The sequence below is a fragment of the Phocoena sinus genome, chromosome 14 (genome assembly GCF_008692025.1).
Source record: "Phocoena sinus isolate mPhoSin1 chromosome 14, mPhoSin1.pri, whole genome shotgun sequence".
Lineage (NCBI taxonomy): Eukaryota > Metazoa > Chordata > Mammalia > Artiodactyla > Phocoenidae > Phocoena > Phocoena sinus.
Genome location: NC_045776.1, coordinates 70,318,015 through 70,332,680, shown reverse-complemented (window position 1 = coordinate 70,332,680; position 14,666 = coordinate 70,318,015). Strand labels below are relative to the sequence as shown.

Here is a 14,666-nt window from a genome sequence, read left to right as displayed (position 1 = left end):
CATGGGCCACACACTCTGGAATGTGCAGTGGGATCAGGATCCCCATTTTACAGAGGGAAGTCTGGAGGCCCAATGAGGTGAGGCCACCTTCCCGGGGTCAGGATTGAGCCAGGCTCTGTGCAGACATGTTATCTCTGTACCTCAGTCAGAGGGCAGGTGTCGGGGGGTTTCCTCTACAGCAGTCTCTCCCACTTCTGCACCCCAGGCTAGTCTTTTATTCATCGGTTACTTTGTTCTCCAGAGATCCCATGAGCACCTACTCAGTGCCTGGCCCTGTGCTGGGTGAATGGGAGACCACAGACTGGAGGGAGATGTACAGACATCTAGAGAAAGCATGATATGAGACCGGATCCTGGGACACCTGCTCCAGCTCAGTTTCCATACATTTGATTATTCATTTTGTATGTATTTTTTGAGCACTTACTGGGTACCAGACACTTAAAGAGACACAAGACAGTTCCCCTTTATCCCTGAGGGGACCGTGACATACAACGCTGGTCCCTGCAGTGGTCACGTGAGAGGATTCTCATGATTGTCAAATGGACAGACACACATGAGACAGTTCTCCAGTTTATCATCACACACACACACAGCTCTCTGATGGCAGTGAGGATGGTAGGAGCCTCAAAATGAAAGAGGCCGATGACAGCACTTAACCATCAGATGCTGGGTGGAAGCAGTCATCCTAGTGTGTGGTGAGGTCCAGGGAGCCGCGGGGGGCTCCTAGCTCAAAGGACGGATGGAGATGATGAATAGCACCCCAAGGGGCAAAAGACATTGAGCTGCCAACAAGGGTGCCACTCAGAAAAGAAAATTAAGGGTAATCAAGCGACTGAAGTCAATTGTCCCAATAAATCGTCACGATCCCTTGGCCATTTTGTAGACCCAGAACTCACTACCTGAGGAAGGAGAGGTCAGGTGTCCAGGACGAAGGACTAGCAACCCCAGGGCAGATGTGATCAGTAACAATTCCCTTAGTCTTTGCCCAAGATGACCTACAGCCACTTAGACCACCTGGACACCCTGAAGAATAGCACCAGTGATGCCATGCTCATTGCACCGGAAGCACCAGAAGGGCCAGTTCACTTTCTAGTCCCTTCCTGCCACACCTAGGGAACAGAGCCCCAAGACAGAAAGATAAATGCTCAGCCAGGTGACAAAATGTTGCTTACGAGGCTTCCCTAAATCAGCACAGTCAGAGCAATACTTGACTATCCTGGGTGGTGAAAATCTACCACCACGGGTACCAGGGGAATAAAGCAGACTTGCCAGGGGCCCTCAGGGCAGACAGGTCCAAGTTAACTTAACCGTCCCTGTAGGTCTCAGCTTATGAAGACCCCCAGCCCCTGGCCCAGAGATCCACCCCACCATTTAAAACCAACAGCCATGAAAAGATACAAGAGGCAGAAAAACAACCATGAAATGAGTTTCAGGACGTGGCACGAGGTGGGTTCACGTTTCAATGTTAGATAATCCAGCACGACATGGAGAAAATAGGTCGAGGGGACTTGTCATCTTCAACCTCTTTGTGTGGTGCAGCCTAAGATGTCCCACACCACCCTCCATGGGACCCCTGGGGACCCTCCTCCATCTCATGTTGATTGTATAGACAGCCATTTCCAAAGCTGGCTTTACTTGGTGTTTCTGTGAACTTCGGTCAAACGCTAATTGTCAACAGCCAGAAGAAAATAATAGTTTCCTTTGGAAAACGATTGCTCAGTCAGCCATGGGGACAGCAGAGTTACAACATGTACTGATGGTTGAAATGATTCTCCAGAGAAGCAGCATGTCATGTTCCGATGACCGTGGGCTTCAGAGTCGGGAGGACCTGGACTTGAGTCCTGACTCTACCCCTTGCTAGCTGTGTGGACCTGCACGATATACTTAATCTATGGAAGCCCCTACTTCTCTCCTTCCAGGTGAGATTGGCCGAGACCTGGGGCCCTTTACCAGAGTGTTTGTACCCGGACAGACGTCTTCTGGAGCAACAGAATACAGAGGAACTATAAGGGACTAACCTTAACTGCAAGCGTGCGCAGTTGGCGTAATTAGGAACAATAAGATACAGAAAGGCCGCAAACCAACTGCTATTTCTAAGGTGCCGGGAGCAAAAGCCGGCAGTGCGCACGAGCCCTGCACACGGCACGGCACCACGAGCGGGTGGGCAGTGCACCTAAGCTACGTCTCCTGCCCGACCCACTGATCTGTCCCTACCCTCACCTCATTTAAGGAATCAGCCCGCCCTCCTTGGGGAGCGAGCAAAGGCACCTGTTTCTTATTCCCTCTCCCTCGTGCTGCAGCATAAGCCCCAATAAAGCCTTGCCTGAATCTCTCATCTGGCCTCTTACCAGGTCCTATTGATTAAAGAGTCCAAGGAACCAAGTCGGTAACGCAGGCAGTGGACAGAGCACTCTTTTAGAGCATCCTGTTTGCTGTTTAAGACTGTGCCCTCTGGGGTCAGAACTACGTGGGTTCAATTCCTGGCTCTCCACTGCTCTGGGTAAGTCGGTTCATTCTTCTGTGCCGCCGTTTCCCCATCTGCGACATGGGAATGGGGAAAACCCTATCTCCTAGGGCTGTCGAGAATAGGACATGAGTTCATTAAAGACCTCAGGCTGGTGTCCGGGTGAGCGACAGCGGCTGCATCTTCCTTACCCCGAGAGACACCGGCATTCGGTTGAGCTATTTCCTTCCCGGGACCAGCCGGGACATGGAGCCGGGCGCCCAGCTGCTGTGGCCTCCGGTTATCCGCGTGGAGCGTGGAGCAGGGCCGGGAGTATGGCTGTGCCGCCGGCCGGGGTCGGGGTGGGGGTGGGGTCGGGGTGGGGGGCGGGGGAGAAGGCGCAGGCGTCGGGAGCTGTCCCCGCCCCTGTTCCGCACCACCAAATACGTCCATGCGCTCCGACTGTCTGGTCAGCGGCCACCCCGGGCTGCTGCCTCCTGTCCAGACCTGGAGCTCAGCGGCTAATTTTAGAAATGACTTGCCCACTCAGCTGCTGCTATCACATTGGCGTGGGGGAGGGCGGGGAGGTGCAGGCAGGGAAGGGGATATGAGTGCCGGCGTCGGGCGGGGAGCTGCTGCCATTTCTCCTCTGTCCCTGCTCTCCTGGCCTGGTGGGTCCCTGCGCTGGGACCTGGGGAGACCCCTCGGACGGGAGTGGATCTTGTGACCTCAGCCCCGGCTGGAGAAGGTACCGTCGTGCTGGGGTTGACAGTGTGCGCCTTGTGAGCGGATAGGCATAATTTTCCAGAATGTACTTTGGGGGCTGCGGTGGCCTCTGGTCTTGCCATCTATTTCGGGCCTTTCGGCCTCTGAGCCCTCTTCCCTTTGGTTGGTTGCCTGCTTAGAAAACAAGAGTGTTTCATGGAAGGATTTTATGACCAAACGCTGGGGTGAGGGGATACTTTTAAAGATCACCCTGGTCAGGCCCCAGCTGTTTGCTAATTATTAAATATATTTAGAGTCATGAGATAACCTTCATTTTGGAATCTCAGCCGCCAGACGGCAGGGGTTCGTATTTTCCCTCAGCTACCAGTGGTTTCTGCTTAACTGGGTGTCAGTTGATGGTCAGGAAGCCAAACGCTTCCGCTTTCACGTCTCCAACGCTGTTGAGTCTAAGCCTTGATTGTAATGGTTTTTTATTCCATTTATTCCAAATAAGCATGGGGGGCGGGGAAGGGGCTGGTGGACGGAGGTTTGAGTTTCACGTGGCCCAGTGAATTCACAGGGATCCTCTGTCCGAGAGGAGGTGTTTTCTGTGGCTCGCCCGTTGTGGGCATTTCTTTGAATGGAGAAGTGGCACAGGCCTCGGTGAGTGGTGTGGGCAGTGGGCACAGTGGGGAGGGGCTGTGTCTTCACATGGAGCTCCCTCCCTGGAGTTAGGCCTCAGGGCCACGGCCTTGGTGAGGCTTCTCCATAGAGGTGGCTGGGAGGGGAAAGTCCAGTCGGTTCCAGTCTGGCCTGGAGCCACCGGGCCGGGAGAACTGCACTGCTGCTTTCACTCTGCGGCCGGCCGAGCAGATGCCTAGCCCGCTCAGTGCACCAGCTCAGGGGGCCCGAGGGGCCCACTGGGGCTTCCTGTGTCTGACAGGACCGTGGTTCCCTCAGGGTTGTCTTTGCTACTGACTCAGGCTCTCCTGTATCTGGGTGAGACGTCCAGGGTGGGCTGTGTAGTTTAGGCTGTGGATGAAAATAATGACACAGAGAGAGAGACAGAGGAGGAGGAGAAGGAGTGTCTCCTGACTTTGGAGGGGCTGCATGTCACCAGCGCAGATGTCTGGTGGCACCTGCACATAGACCCGGTCACCTTGAATAGCCAGGTTTGGGCTCTGCTGACTCTGCGACCTCGGAGCAGTCCCTTCCGGGATCTAAGCTTTAGTTTCGCCTTCTAATCCCTGAGGGCCTTGGCGAGACTATCCTGGAGATGGCAACCAGGATTCAACATCCAGGGCAGCGTTTCTCCAAGGATGGGTCGTTGATTACCTCCACCGGCCTCACGGGGGTGGGGCGGGGAGGGGGTGCGTTAAACATGCAGATTCCCAGGGACCATCTCAGAACTCCTGGACGGTCCTGGGGGGAAGGGGCCCGGAAATTCACAGGTTTCAAACCTGATGGGCACGTCTGGTGGTCACCAAAGCTGGAGAAACGCCTTTCCTCTGTGGGCGTTGACAAAACCCCAGGGGACTGCTGCTTAGCACCCACCTTGTCAAAACTCACGGTATCACAGACGTGGAAACCACGCACTGTCCTCTGTTAGGCTCTGATCATTGCAAAATTTCATAAGGCCCGTGTTCAGCCAGGGGCAAGACCAAGCGCTTCTGGGGGCTTTGTGAGATGAGATGAGAAGGCCCCAACACCGGAGAGAACCTCCCGGCACGGCCAAAAGTATGGGAACTCTGGCTAGGTTCCTTCTAGGCCTTGTTGACACAGCCCTTCAGCGGCTTCTGGTTTACGTAGGAGATACAAACGACTGTCTGAATGGGCTGGTTTAAGCAGGTCGTTAGTCGCTGTGTGGCGACTGTGGTATATGGCATATCCTTGAATGTTTTTAACTAATAACTTTTATTTTTTAGAGCAGTTTTAGATTCACAGCAAAATTGAGGGGAAGGTATAGAGATTCCCATACACCCCTGTCCCCACGTTCACAGCCTCCTCCGTGGTAACATTCCCCACCAGCGTGGGATGTTTATTACAACTGATGAACCTTTACTGACACGTAATTATCACCAAATCCATAGTGTCTGTGATGGTTCACTCTTGGTGGTGTATATTCTATGGATTTGGAAAATGCATAATGATATGTATCCATCATTATGGTATCCTGTAGAGTAGTTTCACTGCTCTAAAAATCGTCTGTGCTCTGCCTGTTCACCCCCTTCTCCCTCCAACCCCCCGGCAATCACTGATTGTTTTACTGTCTCCACAGTATTGCCTTTCCCAGAATGCTATATAGTTGGAGTCTACAGTACATATTCTTTACAGATGGGTCCTTTCATTTAGTAACATGCATTTCAGTTTCCTCCATGTCTTTTCACGGTATCCTTAATATTTAAGCTATGTGAAATTGAATTATTTGAAAAATGGAGAAAGTCGGCAAGTGGAGGGCCCCCCCCACCGGGTGCTGTCAAATCCAGCCTCACCCGTTCACAGATTGGGCAGCTGAGGCACAGAGAGGGTTAGCTACTTGCCCAAGGACACACAGATTTGCAGTGACAGCATTGGGCTTAGAACAGCCCCTGCCTTCCAGTTTGGCATTCAGGAAACAGCCTGGGGCTCCCCATTTTAGGAATAATAACCCAATTTTTCCTATTACCCCTACCCCCAAAACCTTCTCCACCATCATCCTCCAAGCCTCAAACGAAAGGATTAAATCTCAGCTCTAGTTTCAACGAAAATGAACTTTATTACACAAACAAGATCATTGGGATGAGAGCTGCTGGGATATCTCATAAGCATCAAGGCAGAAGTCAGTCTCTCCCCTTCCCTTCGCGCGCTCTCTCCCTCGCTCGCTCGCGCGCTCTCTCTCTCTCTCTCTCTCTCTCTCTCTCTCTCTCTCTCTCTCACGCACACACGCACACACGCACACATGCGCATGCGTACACCATTCATTCTAAAGGACCCAGAGCCAACATCAGCTTCACCTGAATCACCTCCCCAGGCCCTGTCATGACTCACCCAGCTCCGTAATTTTCCTTTCCTGTTCTACACTGTGCTTCTCCCTGATACTTAATTACTTTGAAGAAGTACAGTTTCTGGCAGTAAAGGAAAGATCTTAGAGAATCGGTGAGGTGGATTTACCAGATACTCGGCCAGCACTCAGGCTCAGGGAGTCAGGGATTTCAAGGTCCGGGGTCCCAGGGGAATTCATCTCCGCCCATAAAAGATTGTGTGCGTGCATTTTCAGCTGTTTCTTGGGTACCAGCTGGGGTTTGAGTTTCAGTTTCATGGAGGGCAACCAGATTAGCTGTCAAGTTGAGAGAGAGAGATGGTTGCTTACTGGGATTAAATGTCTCCTTCACACTGGATATTGCTGTGAGCTTGGGCATGAGTGATTAGTCCCATTTTACAGATCAGGAAGTGAGATTCAGAGGCTTAAGTGACCCAAGGTCATGCAGAGTGAAATGAAAGTGGGACTTGGTGCCTTGCTGCCAGAGACTTGTTTATTTAGTCTAGTCTAATAAACAACGTGAGCTAAGATAACCAATTATGCAACACTGTTCCACTGGGACAGATAACAAAGCCTATTCAAACTCATTATCTCATTTAATCCATTGACAATCCAGGAGGGGGCATCATACTGTTCCAGTTTTCTCGAGGAGAAAACTGAGAATCAGAGAGGGTTAGTGACTTGCCTGGGGTCACAGAGCCACTAAGTGGTGATGGGTCCAGGAATGACTTCTCCTCTTATTCTTCTGTCAACAGTGGGTTGACTCACTTTCTCAATTCTTTCTATATCACATCTATTTATTGTTTGAAGCAAGATTATTTTGCCCTCTTTTCCCCTTAACGCTCCTCTCCACTTGACATGATTCTTCTAGACCAGGGTTTCTTGACCTCACCACTATTGACATTTGGGACTGAATAATTCTTTGTGGTGGGAGGACTGTCCAGAGCATTGTAGGATGTTTAGCAGCATCCCTGGCCTCTACCTGCTAGATACCAGTAGCAGCCCGTCTCCAGCTGTGACAACCAAAAATGCCTTCAGGCATTGCCCAATGTCCATGGGTGAGCACAATCACCACCTATTGAAAACCCTGATCTAGTCTAGTTCTGTCCAACAGAAATTTCTTTGATAATGGAAATGTTCTGTATCTCTGCTGTCCAGTATGGTAGCCACTAGCCACGTGTGGAATATGTGAAAGTGCCTGGTGCAACTGAAAAGCTGAAGGTTTTTTTGTTTGGTTTGGTTTTTAATAAATTTATTTACTTTTTAATTTTTGGCCGCATTGGGTCTCTGTTGCTGCGCGTGGGCTTTCTCTAGTTGCGGTGAGCAGGGGCTACTCTTCATTGTGGTGCACGGGCTTCTCATTGTGGTGGCTTCTCTTGTTGGGACCACCGGCTCTAGGTGTGCGGGCTTCAGTAGTTGTGGCACGCGGGCTTCAGTAGTTGTGGCTCACCAGCTCTAGAGCGCAGGCTCAGTAGTTGAAGTGCATGGGCTTAGTTGCTCCGAGGCACGTGGGATCTTCCCGGACCAGGGCTTAAACCCGTGTCCCCTGCATTGGCAGGTGGATCCTTAACCACTGTGCCACCAGGGAAGCCCCTGAAGTTTTCATTTAATTTTAATTAATTTAAATTTAAATAGCCCCATGTGGCTAGTGGCTGCTGTGTTAGACAGCAAAACTCCAGGTAGCGAGGGAGCAGGGGTAGAAAGCCCTGTGATGGAGCAATCAGGGGAGCCTCCCAGCAAAAGCCTGACCGCCTCTTGCCTCACTGTGGCAGGCGAAGCACCAGGCTGGAAACGGCAAATACTTGGCACAGGCACCACTCCTAACCATTCCTGCGCCCATGGCAGACATTGCTAGTCGATCACCACACACTTTCTTGCTAGTTCAGCCATAGCTCAGGATCCTTCTCAATACAATACTCCAGGCAGCCCCCAACTACAGATCAGTAGATACTAGCATTTGAGAGAAATATTATTGCTCATCCCTAGGCCAGGAGGCCCATCTGGAAGGTCCAGGATCTCACCAGGCTGTAAGGTGGCTGGCAAGGGACATGTGGCCAACCTGGGTCAGTGAGGCAACCACAGATATGGAGAGCGGAGAGGCAATGTGCTGGAGGAGCCAAGATTTTTCTATTTCTTCAAGAAACACTCAGAGTGTGATTTAGGGAGAGAGGAAGCGAGTGGGGGGAGAGGTGAAGACCTGTCAAAGCCAGCTGATGTGCAAAGCATTTGGATATTTTGATTGGGCTGGGTGCAATATTGCGATTTATGAAGAAAAATACGTATTTGGTCGTTCAGACCAAAAATATATATTTGGTCATCTCCCACATGGCCCAAAGCTTAAACTATTTTCTCCCTTTTTGGAAAAAAAGTAAATAATTTGCTGACCCTTATTCTAGAGAGGGTTCTGAATTGCCCACAGAAGTGGACTTGCTGGATCAAAGGAAATATACATTGAAAATTTCAGTAGCTGCTGCCCTTCATACTTGCACTAGCAGGTGTATGAGATTGCCTGTTCCCCAGTATGGCCAGCAGCACAGAGTAATATCAAACTTTTCCATGTGGCCAATTTGATAGGTGAAAATGGTATTGCACTACCATTTTTATAATTGTACTGGTACTTACCTTATTAGCAGTAAGATTTAGTATTAGGGAGTAGGTGTAATAAAATATATATTTGGTCTTTGTCTCTCATTCCTGGCACAAAATTTCTAAAACCTGTGGAATTTCCAGATAGGAGTGTCTTTTGATATTCATAACAAAACCCTTTCAACCACACCTGAATTTGTGTTAATGAGGTGACTTTTGGAAAGCCTCTAAGGAAGGGGCTGGTTGCCAGGGGAACCAACCAGAATTAGAGGATTGGAACTTTCAGTCTCTTCCACCCTCCCCCCACCCCCTTGAAGGGGAGAGGGCCTTGAGGTTGAATCAATTAATCCTGTCTACATAAGGAAGCTTCAGTGAAATTAAAAGAATGGGGTTTGGAGAGCTTCTGGATTGGTGTACACAGGGAGGTGCCGGGTGGGACAGCATGGAAGCTTTGCATCCCTTTCCCCATACCTTGCCCTATGCATCTCTTCCATATGGTTGTTCCTGAGTTAGATCCTTTTACAATAAACTGGTAATCTAGTAAGGAAAAAAAAAAAAAAAAATATATATATATATATATATTTGGTCATCTCATATATATTTGGCTTTCCAAAATTCACCTCATTAACATAACAAAAGGCACCTTTAAAAAATTAATTTTTATTCGAGCATAGTTACTTTGCACTGTTGTGTTAGTTTCTGCTGTACAGCAAAGTGAATCAGCTATACATATACATATATCCCCTCTTTTTTGGATTTCCTTCCCATTTAGGTCACCACAGATCAGTGAGTAGAGTTCCCTGTGCTACACAGTAGGTTCTCATTAGTTATCTGTTTTATACATGGTAGTGTATATATGACAACTTTATCACTCTCCACACTTAGGAAATTCCAAGGGTTTTGAAAGCTGTGAGTCCCAAATATATAGATGGGGTTTGCAGTGCTTCTGGGTTGGTGAACACGTGGAGACTGGGGGTGAGAGGTGCGTGTAGAGAACGTTGAAGCTTCGAGCCCCTTCCCCCCTACTTCGCCCTGTGCATCTCTTCCATCTGGCTGTTCCTGAGTTATATCCTTTTATAATAAACCGGTGATCTAGTAAGTAAAATGTTTCTTTGAGTTCTGTGAGCCACTCTGCAAACTGATCTAACCCAAGGAGGGGCTCGTGGGAACCTCTGATTTATAGCCAGTTGGTCAGAAGCACAGGTAACAGTCAGAGCTTGGGATTGGTGGCTGAAGTGGGGGCGGGGGGAGGGCAGTCTCGTGGGACTGAGCCCTTTACTCATGGAATCTAATCTTATGTCTGGGGAGATAGTGTCAGAACTGAGTTGACCTGCCCCCCACGTACACCCTGGCACACACACGTTGGAATTGGGTCCAGGAACTTAAAAGACTGGGACTCGACCTCAGTCAGTCAGTAGGCGACAGGGCTGCTGCAGAAGGCCATCATAATAAAGTCAGTAACGGCACACAGGTGTACAGAGGGCTAGTGTCACCGCCACCCCCACCCCCCGGAAGCGGACAAGAAAGACTGGAGCTCCCGTTTGACAGATGGGAGAGTTGAGGCCCAGAGAGGTTTGGCAACAGGCAGCATGGGGCCCAAGCTCAGATGTGAGGACTGACGTCTGCCCCCTGAAGGGCATAAGCCTGCTGTGCTCACCGTGGTCAGCCTCTTGTGGAGGGAAGTGTCCCCTTGTGCTGCAGAGAGCAGTCTAGGAGGACACTCCCAGGGGACAGTGGCCCGTGTTCTGAAGAATCAGGGAGCTATGAGAAATTGCTCACCTGGCAAATGGTTGAAGGCTCCAGACAAGAAAAGGGAGGGTGCACCCCACAGGTGTCACATGGGATGCCTTATCTGTCACTCAGACAGAAGCTCAGAGTCCTTCCCGTGTAACACTCCAGACACAACCAGGCATCTATCAGACTTGATATGTGAGTTGAAACCTACTTGCCCCCTATCCTGATAGGAAACAGCTTGACCTTCTCGCCGGGTGACCTCAGCCAAGTGCTTCAACCTCTCTGAGACTCTTGTCTGCTCTATGGGAGTGACGCCACATGTGGTTGCTGTCTTGGGAATGAAATGTGATAATGGATTTCAAGATAATTAAATTTCAGGTCCCATAGGAATTTAAGGGGGCTAGGGGCAGTTTAGGTGTCAGGTTTCTATCTCAGTGCTCAGCACAGTGTAGGTTCTCCCTAAATGTTGGTGAATCACCCCGTTCTGAGTCCTGGGCTGGGGCCTCCAGGCCGGCTTTGGCCATGGAGTCGAAAGAAAATGAAAAGATTGAAAGCAGTTACCAGTGATTAAGCATGTGGGTATGTGGCCGTCCTCTTCCCATTTTACAGCTGAGGAAACAGTCTCAGAGAACTTCCTGGGCGCCCACAAGGGAATAGTGGTGGCAGGACACGAACGTGGGCCATGATAACAGATGTAGATGCAGACAGCACGAGGGGACGTCAGCAATCCCCGCTGTAGACTTGCTGGCAACGGCCTGCGCTGCCCCTCCCCAGCCGCGCTCCTAATCATTCATCCATTCAGTCACTCAACAAATACATATTGAGAAAGACGTGTGTGCCAGGCACTGTCCTAGGCTCTGGGGGGCCACATAAGCTGACAAGACAGATGGAAATGCTGAACCTCTTAGGGTCCATGTTCTGCATGGGGAGTCAGAAACTAAACAAAGAACACACAGCATGGTGGAAAGTGATCAAGTGCTATGGGGGGAAAAGAGTAAGATCAGATGATGGGCAGTGCTGGGATAGGGTGGGGTGAGGTGGATTGGAGCTATGCAGCAATTTAAATGGGATGGTGAAGGCAGGATCACTGAGAAGGTGACCCTGAGCAAAGACTTAAAAGAGCTGAAGATGTGAGCCATGCAGAAGGAAAAGCGTGTACACCAGAGGGAACAGCATGTGGAAGGGTGCATCCAGGTCACTCCTCACTGGAGGAGCAAGGGGGAGAGGCGTTAGGACAGGGACCACGTGGGCCCTGTAGGGCACTACAAAGACTTGCGAGTTTGTTCTCTGAGACAGGTGAAGTCATCGGAGGATTAGTTGCTGGGTTAGGGCTGCACATTGAGATGTGAGAGGGAAAGCCTTGAGGGCCCCGTGGGGCCACTCAGACCAGCATGTCTACGTGGAAAACTGTTTCAAACCATCCCTGGCTTTGGGGTTACTTTTCCTTTCACCAGCCTCCCTCACCTCCGAGGGGAGACTTGAGACTTTGTCCCACGAATACGGAGCATCTGGGGCCTCCTCATGGGCTCAAAACAGCAGCTGAAGAGGCAGGTGTGAGTTTCAGGCCGGGATGAGAATGTGGTAAGAACACTTGCTTAAATTAAGGCTTGACAAAGCCACCCCAGTAGGATTGGCTCCTGGCCCTGGGTCAGTGGGGCTGGCCTAGTGCCCTTGAGGGGCAAGACAGGAGGAGGAAAGGCCCGAGACTGAGCTCTCTCATTTCCCCCATGTGCTCTGGACCCCTGGGCCTGCCAGCAGCCCGGTTGAGGACAACCCAGACCGTCAGCTAGGATCCCCCCTAGAGCCTTGAAGCTGAGGGCGATTCTTGGGAAGCAGCCACTGACCTGGGCGGGCCTGAGCCAGATGGGAAGTGTTGCGGGGAGGGCAGTGGCCAGGGCAGCAACCTCAGGTCAGGCCTATTCATAACCGGGGCTCCTCTGCCCAGGCGTGTAGCAGAGCGAATTCTGGCTGTGAGTCACTCGGGTCCTCTCCAGTGTCTCCTAAGGGGATGAGCGGGGAGGGGGTCTTCTGTCCGCTTCTCTCCCCCAGCCCCTCTCCCCAGAGATCTGGCCTCCTGCTTGTTCTCCAGCTTTATTTACCTCTTGTGCCTCTGCAACCTGGAAAGCCCACACTATGGGGCCTTCTTCTTAAGGCAAAGACTTGGCTCTTTTCACTCGAACATGTTTTAAGGGTCTCCCGTGGGCACGTGACCTCATCAGAGCGAAAATATCCCTTCTTGGGGCTTTCGATCTTGTGATTTCATCGTTGCCAGGCCCTGCAGGAGCACTGCAGTGTCAGCCAGCGCTGTGCTGGTCAGTGTTTAACGCCCGGCTCCGGGAGCAAAATCCCTGCTTTGTGGTATTTGCCAGTTTCTGTGGTGTAAACACTCCCTTCGCTGATTTCAAACTGCCATGTGACAGCACCCCATGTGGAGTTGGAAAGCGAGGGCCACAGTGGGCTCTCGCGAGATGATGAGAGTGACTTGACATCACCTCACGTGGGGGTTGAAAAGCGAAGTCACGGTGGGATCTCGCGAGATGATGGGAGCGGGCGACATCGCCCCACGCGGAGCTGGGAAGTGGGGGCCACAGTGGGCTCTCGTGAGATGATGGGAGTGGCTTGACCTCGCTCCACGCGGAGTTGGAAAACGAGGGCCGTGGTGGTGTCTGGCGAGATGGGTTCAGCTCAGCGCCACCCCGTGAGGTTTGTCTTATCAGCTTCCGGGATGGGTAGTTGTCTCTGCGTAGGGCAGGGTTTCCGGGAACGCTGCCCAAGCCGTCTTCTATGGATAAGTCCCTGAAAGCAGCTCTTTACAGGCCAAGGGGACCTCCGAAAACTCGTGAACCATGGTAACTCTGAGTGTTGAGGATGGGGTTATCTTCCAGGAGGGGGCTGGGAGGGGTCAGTGAGGGATCCTGCTCAGAGATAGAAGTGGGAAAAGCCGAAAGGGGAAGAAAGAGGCTCCTTCCTCCCCTCTTGAGCCCCTTCACTAAGATCTTGCTGTATAGTCGTCCCTCGGTATCTCTGGGGGATTGGTTCCAAGAACCCTCCACAGATACCAAAACCCATGAATGCTCAAGTCTCTTATATAAAATGGTGTAATATTTGCATATAACCCAGCACAGCCTCCTTCATATACTTTAAATCATCTCTAATGCACTGTAAATGCTATGTTAGCAGTTATAAATACAACGTAAATGCTATGTAAAAACAGTGTAAATGTAAATACAACGTAAATAGTTGCCAGGGCACAGCAAATTCAAGTTTTGCTTTTTGGAACTTTCTGGAATTTTTTTCCCCAAGTTTTGTCGATTCACGCTTAGTTGAATTCGCAGATGCAGAACCTGGGCACATAGGCGGGCTCTTCATTTTCTGTGGGGTGCTTTGTTAATTGCCCATTTTGGATAGTTCTTGTGTGTGTGCGCGCGCATGTGCTGTGTTGCCGTCTGCCTCCTTTACCTCACAAGCCAATTGGAGCACCTTCCAGTGTGATCGCAAATGCTTCCCAAACGGGCCTGAGACACTGCAGGCAGGATGGGAAATGACTGCAACCACTTTGGAAGACAGTTGGGCCAGTTCTTAAAAAAGTCAAACATAAAGTTAGCGGACAGCCCAGCAGTGCGACCTCCTGTGAATCTCCCTGAGAGAAGTGAAAACACATGGGCACACCAAGGCTTACAGGACTATTCATAGCAGTATTATTCATCAGGGCCCAAAGTGGAAACAACCCAAATGTCCGTCAGCTGGTGAATGGTTAAAGAGGATGTGGTTTATCCATACAGTGGAACGCTGATATGCGCAACGATGCAGAAAAACCTCAAAAACGTTATGCGAAATGAAAGAGGACACACGTAAAAGAGTGCATTCTCTAGGATTCCATTTATATCAGAAGCCCAGAAAAGGCAGTCTATAGAAGTTAGAAAGTAAATTAGTGGTTGCCTGGGGCTGAGGGTGGGAACAGCTAGGGAGGCAAATAGGCATGAAGGGCCTTTTGGGGGTGATGGGATTCTGGTGAGGGTTGCAAAACTCTATAAATTTATTTTAAAAACTGTAAATTTATCAAAAAGCATCAAAGTGTATGCTCACAATGGGTGAAGCTTACGGCTGGCATAGAAATTATACCTCAGAGAAAGCAGTTTTTTATTTTTACTTTAACAATTTCATCTTTTATTACTGACA

At 50.4% G+C, this 14,666-nt stretch overlaps 1 protein-coding gene across 5 annotated transcripts in view; it reads left to right on the top strand.

The window, feature by feature from the left end:
- Positions 1-2,363: 2,363 nt before the first annotated feature.
- Positions 2,364-14,666, top strand: part of MYO18B (myosin XVIIIB) — a 238,668-nt gene continuing 226,365 nt past the window's right edge. For 3 of the 5 annotated variants that reach the window (XR_004345504.1, XM_032603530.1, XM_032603527.1), the window contains exon 1: positions 3,051-3,191. The gene's annotated coding sequence lies outside the window, so the exon portion shown is untranslated. Of the gene's footprint in view, positions 2,501-3,050; positions 3,192-3,727; positions 3,812-14,666 lie in introns of those variants that run through there. The other 2 variants (XM_032603528.1, XM_032603529.1) reach the window with 2 other exon arrangements.